This window comes from Vigna umbellata, chromosome 6 (genome assembly GCF_029865625.1).
Source record: "Vigna umbellata cultivar VRB3 chromosome 6, Vumbellata_1.0, whole genome shotgun sequence".
Taxonomy (NCBI): domain Eukaryota; kingdom Viridiplantae; phylum Streptophyta; class Magnoliopsida; order Fabales; family Fabaceae; genus Vigna; species Vigna umbellata.
Genome location: NC_142170.1, coordinates 27215457 through 27225257, shown reverse-complemented (window position 1 = coordinate 27225257; position 9801 = coordinate 27215457). Strand labels below are relative to the sequence as shown.

Here is a 9801-nt window from a genome sequence, read left to right as displayed (position 1 = left end):
GTTGGGTTTCAGATAACATTAACAAGGGTCACTATGACAAGTATTATTGACTTCCATACTGAGTGCTGTTATTATTCTTCGCTATTTGATTTGCAGTTGGGCTTATGAGAGACATATACATAATTTGGATATTCTAACCATTTTTTTAATGATCAGCTTTTGTGTGCTGTAGTACTATATAGAAAAAACCATGTTTTGTACAAGTTGCATTCATGAATAAGATATTTGGCAGTTGCGTCTTGAATATTAGTAAAAGGTACAAATCTTATATTACTTTATATTCTTCCAAAGATTTTATACAGTAAGACTCTCCTCCATGTAAGAATGGATGCTACAATTTATACAGTGATATACTTATCATACTAAACTTGCCACCTTTCGGCTTTATTTTCTTTCTTATAATTCAAACACAAGCATCAGACATGAAAAAGTAAACAAGCACAGAACGAATAAAAAGAAAAACAACTCAGTTTAATTTTAACAGCTCCGCCATGAATGTGTTCACTTGGACATGAATTGGTTTGAAGGAGGATTGTTCAGTGTTTGATCACTTTGCTGTTTTGCAAGCTTTTGTGCAAGAATTCCATTCCATCCTGCATTAAAATTGCAATAAGTTACGTCAGATAATAATTAAGAACGTAAAGTTGAATAAGGAAGAATAGAAGGAAGGAGCTGAGTTACCAAGACCAGGGTCAAGTCCTCTGATTTTTAGCTCTCTGAACTCTTGACAAAGGGAACAACATGGACAAAAGATGTGAGAGACTATGTCCGTGTATGGTGCTTCCACCGAATTATACCTCTTTCTCAACTTTGTTCTGTACTTTGACCCCATTATCCATTGAGAGCACAAAGCAGGCATCATTAATAGGTCAATGAAGCTCCCAGATGACTTGACAATCCCAGAGAAAAAAAATAGTGGAAAATCTTAATCAGTGAATCTGAGTCAAAACATAAGAAAACATTATATTATCTTTAACTTGAAATTAACCATGATGTTTGTGAGAATTTTTTACTGTGTTGTTTAATCTGTCTATTTATGAGTAATAGAATACTGCAACTCACTCTTGAATTTCAATATAAAGGGTTCAAACATAATTTATATCCAAAAGTGGAAAAAATTATGAGAAACGAATGCAAGGTGAGAAACCAAAGATATCATAATACCTACCTTCAGCTTTGATGAAACCCCTCTTTATAAATTAAGAAAAATATTATTTAAATTGATCCAGACTCATCATGCAGAGAGGAGAAAGAATAGAAAAAAAAGCGAAGAAAAGGTAACAGCTTGTTTGGTTCGTGAAAATATTCTCTATTTTTCTCTTTACGACTTAACAAATAACTACATAAATTTTATTGCTTTCCCTTTACTTCTGTTTTAAGAAAATATTTATAGACAAACCATGAAAACAACATTTCATAATGCATATCTACTGTTATGCGAAATGGCGATTATTGACCAAGCAAGGGAAGTACCACATCACTATTAATACTTGTTTTCCCCTTTTCCCCTTCTTATCACTGTTTAAGCATACCCAATAATGATTCCCTTCTCATTTTCATTCAAATTTCACGTTTTCAGTCAACAATTTCCATTCGTTTCTATCTATGATACTTCTGGGATATGTGCCTGCACTTATTTCAAGATGTAGTTTCCGGCGATCCTAGATCAGAAAACTGGGTATATATCTCTTCATCTCTTGCCATGAGTAAATATGAGCTGTTATGCATAGATGAAGAGAACGACGATGAGAGACTTCCGGAGAGGCGGCGGGGTCGAAGTCGAAAGTCGGGGCAGAGGTGGTGGTGTCGGGGGTGGAGGCGGAGGCATGAAACAGTTGTAGACGGAGAGAACGAGGATGATCAAAACATTTTTACACAAATTTCATATTTTCAATTTCTAACGTGGTGGCATGATACTATGAAACATGTCAGACCTTAGCAGCTCATACTCGTTTTAAAGCGTAAGAAAAATGATAGTTTCCTTAACAACAAAATACTAAAAGAAAAACGGACGAAAAATAAAATCACTTAACAGGGGAAAAACTAAAAATATATTTAATTATATATATATATATATATATATATATATATATATATATATATATATATATATATATAAATTATATTACAAAAATATTATATTTAAAAAACAATTATTTTATTTTACTAAATTATAAATTTTTAAATTACTTTTAATAATTAATTTTTTTATCTTTCTAAATATTTTTACCATTAAATATAACATTAACATTATCATTTTATATTACTTTAATTATTAGGGGCATTTTGCTAATCTTCAATTTCTATTCATTAAACGATTTTTTTATCTGTCATATCAGTTAAATTCTATACTAATTCTCACAAATTTTACTTTTAAATCCACTTTCCCTTACCTTCAAATCTACTCAAATAAACAATAAAAAATTTCAAATCCTCTCAAACCTACTCACTTAAGAAAATAATAAAAACTAAAGTTATTCTCATTTATAATGCAAAGAGATATAAAAACATGTTTCTTAAATCTATTATAATAGCTCAAAAAAGTTGTCAAGTTAATTTAGAATAATTTGATTTCAGGAATGAGATAAAAAAGAGAGGCTATGCTCATGTGATTAAAAGAAAACTTTGTCAGAGTTCAAGATAAGAACTCAGTTTTAAATTTTGTTAAACTCAAACTTTTAGTTCGTGTATTAATGCTTTCTTCACTTGAGATAGTTGGAGGAGATGATTTCAGAGAGAATGATTGAATAAATATGAGGGTAAATTTTTTGTTGTTTATTTGAGTGAATTTAAAGGTAATTGAGAGTGTATTTGAAAGTAAAATTTGTGAGAATCAATGTAAGTAAGATTTGATTGACGTGACAGAATAAAAAAAATTGTTTAATGGGTAAAAATTAAATATTACTAAAATACCCCTAGTTATTAAAGTAATATAAAATGGTAATTGTTAATGTTATATTTAATTGTAAAAATGTTTATAAAGAAAAATTAAAATTAATTAGTAAAATTAATTTTAAAAATATAAAAAAAATTATAATTTAGTAAAATAAAAGACTAAAATAAAAAATAATATTTAATTATCTAAAATTAAAATCTTAATTATTAATACTTGGATAAATGTTATAAATTCTATAATATTATATTTGAGATTTACTACTTTTAATTCAAAAAAAAAATTGCCTTGTTGGGTCTCTTGAGAAGTCTACATTCATATACATATATTGAAGATACTTATCAACAAATGTTTTAACTGTGAAGGTATATAAGAGTTTAAAGGAAAAATAAATTATGTTTTAATTAATTTACAAAAGAAGGGGTTTTAACTTTTAGCTAAGTTATCTGTTATGTTTTTATTGTGATATTTTGCTATATTATGATTTTGGTTGCTAGCTGGAACAAAAGTATTGAAATAATGAAGGAAAAATAAAAAGGAAAGAAAAAGGGTGAGGATGCAAGGTCTTCTACAGCGTGGTTGGAATCGGTTCCAACCCTCTCCAAAGCATTTTACAATGGTGGAACTGAATCAAGGACATGAGGAACCGAATGCAAGATCAATTTGAATGTTTCAAATACACTAGAACTAAATAAACAACGATTGGAACCAAATACACTATTAACTTGTATTTCTATTAAGCTTTGGAACTGAATCCGTCTAAAGCGGAAGTGAATACACCCAACAATTATATTTGTTCTATGAATGGAATAGAATACTACGTAAGTTGAAACCGATCCACGCGTGAATTCTTCGTCTTCGCCTATTGAACCTTGTTCTCTTCTTCATGTTCTTCATTTTCAACCTCTAATCTTTATTTTCAATCTCTATTCTTCTTCATCTCCAACCTGCAAAGAGAAGAAAGAACTCACAAAAATACGAGGGTAAAGTCGAGTTTTTACATCAAATCAGCCAAATCCGAGCAATTGAGTGAGATAAGGAAAAAGCACACATCTCGCTGTTGTATAAAAGCTGACATAATCACGAACAATATTTTCTAAGGCGTGTAGATTCACTGTCTTTAAGGGCTTATCCGCGGTGTATTGCGCAAGTTCTCCAGGATACAACAGGAACTTTCCAAAATATCTTTGAGGATCTCAGAACTAGCAAGGATCTCTAAAAAAAGTATAAAATAAACCTAGAATAATTTTAGAAGAGGAAAAGAAGAAAGGAGAATCAGAAAAGACGGACTTGAGATGTGTTTTGGAATGGAGAAAGAGCTCTTTATTTATAGAGCTAGGAAATAATAAAATCAATAAAAGACAATAAAAACCATTAAATATTTACCATTGGAACATTGAAGAAAATGAATTTGAACGTTGTTGGCAATTAAAGTTTTAACCGTTGTAATCCAACACTTTCTTTTGCAATAATCTAACATTATTACAACAATCCCCCACTTATTGCAAAAAAAAAGATAAGAAACTTTTATTCTGGGTCTCAAAGGATGTAATGCATCAGAGCTGGTATAGCAAGCTATATGAACCAATCTTAGATTTAGAAACTTAACACACAATGTAGTTGGTATAGCAAGCTATATGAACCAAAGACACTTGACGTGTGTTAGAGGTTTATCAATCACAATACACCCCCACAATCCTTGTTGTTATTATTGTGTTGCACTTAATAGGCAATGCGCATGCCCGATATTCATGAGTGCTCTAGAGATCATGCCAAGATCTCATGCAAGTGGCCCCACTCGACACTCATATAGGTGATTTCATCAAGTGTATGCTGCAAATCATACATCACCCATAAGGGATATGAAAATCATTAAAAACTTTGTTTAAGTTAAAATTCTTTTACCACGTAGAATTTTAATAACAAAGTTTAGCCTCCCAATAATGCAGTCTCTAGCACTTTCACACACACCATAAGAATGGACATAATTGATTAAAATCAATTTATTGCTATCAGAACTAACAAGTAACTTGTTTTTACCCATATGAACCTTATTCATGGGATCTCCAATCACAAAGGTTGGGTTACCATCACTTGTTTGTTTGCAAGTGGCTTACGTCTCATTCCCCTCGATGTTTCTAATATTATTTGTCTTCTCATGGGTTTTTGTTAGAGGATCTACTAGATTCCGTTCTGACTTCATATAGTCAATGGAAATAGTTCTTTAGCAGCTGCTTCACCAAATTGTGTCTCTATTCTTTCCATTATAATTCTTGTTTTTAGCCATAGCTATTGCCGATTGGCAATCACAATGTATTGATACCGATGGGGTTGGTTTCATTCCTAGTGGAATGTTCGCTAAGAAGTTTTTCAACCACTCAACCTCACTACCAGTCATCTCAAGAGCAACAAACTCATATTCAATTGTTGATCTTGCAATATTTGTTTGCCTGGCTTATCTCCATGTAATCGCACCACCCTCAAGTGTGAATACATAACCACTAGTGGATTTTGTCTCATCTGAATCAGATATCCAGTTAGCATCACTATACCCTTCTAGTACAGCGGGAAATCCACTATATTCAATGACATAATCCATTGAACCTCTTAAGTATCTCATAAGCCTAGCAAGTACATTCCAATGTTCCTAATTTGGACATTGAGCGTACCTACTTAGTCTACCTACTGTATAAGCAATATCAGGTCTAAAAAAGCTCATCAAGTGTAGTAAGCTCCCAATTATCTAGGCATACTGAGGCTGAGATAATGGTTCTCCTCTATTTTTCATTAATTTAGAATTAACATCATAAGGAGTACTCACTGGTTTTAAGTCATAAAACCCAAACTTCTTAAGAAGTTTCTCAATGTATTATTCTTGAGATAGTAATATACTACTCCCTTCCTTATGATTCTAATACCTAAAATCACATTGGCTTCACCCATGTCTTTCATTTCAAATTTTGATCCTAGAAACAATTTAGTTTTAGTGACAATCTTATTGCATACCAGAAATTAACATGTCATTCACATACAAAATAACATATTCTCTACTTTCAAATTTAGAATATTATCAATATCATTAGGTGAAAAGCCAAATTTATTTCTTCAAGTAATTAAATAAAACTACCTACACCCCCACAGTTTAAAAATATTTAAGATTGGTAAACGAGAAAATACCTGGTTGTGCTTTTCCCTTTGTAGGTAAAGTATACGAAAATTTACTCAAGTACCTCATCTTCTTCGTCCTCATCCGCAGTCCTTACAAATACGATCAGAAGCCATCGTTGCTGCGAGCACCTTGGCAGCCTCCGGAAGTTATGGGTTTCACAAACATTGTTTGAGTTCTGAAAACAAAGTTTTGATCCTCTAGGATTGAGTTGTTGATGTCAGCCCTTAGTCCTTAAGATTGTTGTATAAAAGATGACATAATCACGAACAATATATCCTGAGGCGTGTAGATTCACGATCCTTAAGGACTTATCCGCGGTGTATTGCGCAAGTCCCCAAGATACAACAAGAACTTTCCAGAATATCTCTGAGGATCTCAGAACTAGCAAGGATCTTAAAATAAACCCAGAATAATTTTAGAAAAGGAAAAGAAGAAAGGAGAATCAGAAAAGACGGACTTGGGATGTGTTTTGGAATGGAGAAAGAGCTCTCTATTTATAGAGCTAGGAAATAATAAAATCAATAAAAGACAATAAAAATCATTAAATATGTACCGTTCGAACATTTAAGAAAATGAATTTGAACGTTGTTGGCAATTAAAGTTTTGACCGTTGCAATCCAACGTTTTCTTTTGCAATAATATAACATTATTACAACACTCGCAATCTTCGTAAATCCGTCTTCGCTAATCCCTCAAAACGAACAATCATTTCGTTTCATTTCATCATTCGCAAACCCACATGAACAGATTGTACTGATGTAAACATAGTGTGAGAGACCGGTTTAAATAGATTATTAGTTTTTTTTTTCATTTTTATTGACACTAACTTATTTAAAATTCTTGTTTTTCTCAATTTAAAAATCAAATTACTAAATATCTTATTTTACTCATTTAGCTTAATTAAGGATTCAAAAGTGATTTTAGCATTAAAAATATTATCTAAGCACCCGAATCGAGATTCAAATAATTCATTTAAACGCAATTAACAGTAAAAAAAATCCTATTAGTATCATAAAAGCATCTTACAAACACTCTTCATAATGAATCAATCTTCTTTTACCAAAAAAATGCAGCTTACGTAGTTAGCAAGTTAATGCATCGTTTTGTTAGGCAAGGGAACCTTAATACCTTCAACATGACTCGAACACATAAAGATAAATCAGCATAATAATATAATATTTTGAATCTAACTATATATTTTTATTTTTTATTTTTCATTTTGGAGTTTCTTCCTATCTTCCTTAGCGATCTTGTGAGTTGTCCTTGTATTAATAGTTAAAGAAACGAGTTTCCTGATGCAATAAAAAATGGGCAAATGAGCTGAATTTGTACCCCAATTTTGAGAAAGGAAATCAGACTTATCAACAAACACTGAAACACCCCAAAAAAAAAAAATAGACAACACTGTACGAAAGTTTCTTCTTGCTTAAGAGAACTACCTCAAATGTGAGATTTGTTAGCCATGTTCGTTTGTTAAATACATAACATAGTTGGATATTACATTAGGACGTGAACGAACAAACATTTTTCATGTTTGAAATTGTCCCAACAACGCCGACCACTTTGAATGTTTTATATTTGTGGCAGATCTGGTTGGTACAGAACACAGAACAAAATAAAAATTGCTAGGAATTGGATATGAAGATGGGGTTCTGAAGTCAAGTTAAAGAATCAGAAATTGTATGCAAATTGACATGTTGCAACGGCTATGTGTGTGCAACTTGTGTATGTAATGAATTCGAGACAGGATTCTACGAAAGTTCCATGAACTTGAAACCGCAGACTCGTGAATTATTCCACAATTTACATCTTCCCCGTGACTGCAGCATTATAATAACTCAATCACGATTTGCTTTAAAAGATTCTTGCAGAGACGGTCTTGTCTAACTTTACACCTTGATGTAACTATGTCAACAAATTGATCTTTTTCAACTGCAGTCATTGGTTTAACACATTAATATCTTGTTTTTAATGATAAGTTAACATGGTTAACTCAAAAAGGAATTCTCTACACCTTTAGTAGATAAATAAATGATGTGTTGAGAAACAAATCAACTGGGTCTAACAGCAGAGAAGTTAATATCATAAAATCTGATGAATCCAAAATTCAAATTCCCATTAAGATATATCTCTGTTCACATTTAATACTTGTCTGCTTTTTCTTCCTTTTAATACTAAAAATTTCATTATTATTAACTAATAAAATTTGAATATGTCACTGGTTATTGGTCTAGATTTACTTTTTAAACAATAAAAAAGTTCTCTGATTACTAGTTGGTGATTCTGACTCGCCTCAGTTTTCCAGTTTAATCACCCAATATGCTAATTCACATTAACGAATTTACACAAACAGTTCGATTGCAAAAGATTTGACACTTCATATTTAGAAAAGAGGAATTTACTAATGCCACCACGAATCAGCAAAAACCACAACCATTCTATAAGGTAAAGAAGATAGAAAGAAAGCAAGATATTAAAAAATCGTGTATTATTTTCAATACTAGCCCTCCAGAAGAGGAAAACGTATACGAAAGAACTAAAAGTCAGAATTAACAGCAACAACAACTACACAGAAATAAGATCAGAGGAAGCCCCTGTGATGAATTATTCTTCCTAAGCAAAAAACTAAGCACTACTAAATGGAAGAGTTGCTATCGGTGTTGTTGTGGTGTTGGTTGAGTTGTTCGTGTTGGAGAGCGTCTTCAAGCCAAAACCAGGATTCCTCCATCAATTCAGGGCTCAACCTGAACATCAAAACGCAAAACTCCATCTGGGTGAGTGCCCCATCTCCATCAAGATCCCCTTCAGTCATCATGCTAACAAGTTCATCCTCTTTCAAGTCCTGCAGCCCCAAGAGTGCAGCTTTCTCCCTCAAACTCTCCAACGTTATGACCCCTTTTTCTTTGTCCACCAGCAGCTCAAACCCGTTGCAGAGCTCCTTCATAAGCCCCTCCCCACCAAGCTTGTTGGCCATGACAGGAAGCAGGTCCTCAAAGCCAATTCCAGCCATTGTAAAGAAGATGAGAATAATGGGTTGAATTGAGTTGAAGTGGAAGAATGTGATGGGAATTTGATTGTGTGTGGGTTATTTATATATGTGTATTGAGACAGGGGAATGAGATAAAAAATGGAAAAGATGGGTTGAAGGAAGAAGAGAAAGAGATTTAAGCAATGATCCCTGTTTGGATGACAGCCTAGGAACAGAGATTTATTCCTTCATCGGCTTTGATTCTGCTTAAGGAACCTCGCTTCCTTCCCTGTTTCCTAGAACCTTAATTTTGGCTATTTCCGTCATTTCACTTTTCTTACCTTATCTTATTTTCTAACTCATTTCTTAATAATATAATCTTTCACATTTAATGCCACTGGATTTTTTAATTTGTAATCCAGCTTTCTTAATATGTTATTTGAGGTTCACGATTTGGTTACACCAACTAATAAAAATATTAAATTTTCTTATTTTTAATAAATTTCTTAATCTCTTTTCATCAATAAACATCTTTTTACGTAGAGAATCTACTGCATTTTTTTATATGATAAATTGTCAACTTTTTTTCATTTTTTAATAATTTTTTCTTTATATAGTAAAGCATCATTTTTTTTATCCGTCAAACGCACCGTGTGAAATTGAATATTTGAAATATTTTTGTTTTCTCGGTTCAATAAAATAAATATTACTTTATAATGTTTAATTCTAAAATTTTTATCACCAAAGATTTATTTGATGTATTATAAGAAG

General features: G+C 32.0%; 2 pseudogenes; both read right to left on the bottom strand.

The window, feature by feature from the left end:
• Positions 1–376: 376 nt before the first annotated feature.
• Positions 377–1554, bottom strand: LOC148197094 (protein PLANT CADMIUM RESISTANCE 8 pseudogene; annotated as a pseudogene).
• Positions 1555–8533: 6979 nt separating this feature from the next.
• Positions 8534–9315, bottom strand: LOC124819460 (calcium-binding protein PBP1 pseudogene; annotated as a pseudogene).
• Positions 9316–9801: the final 486 nt, after the last annotated feature.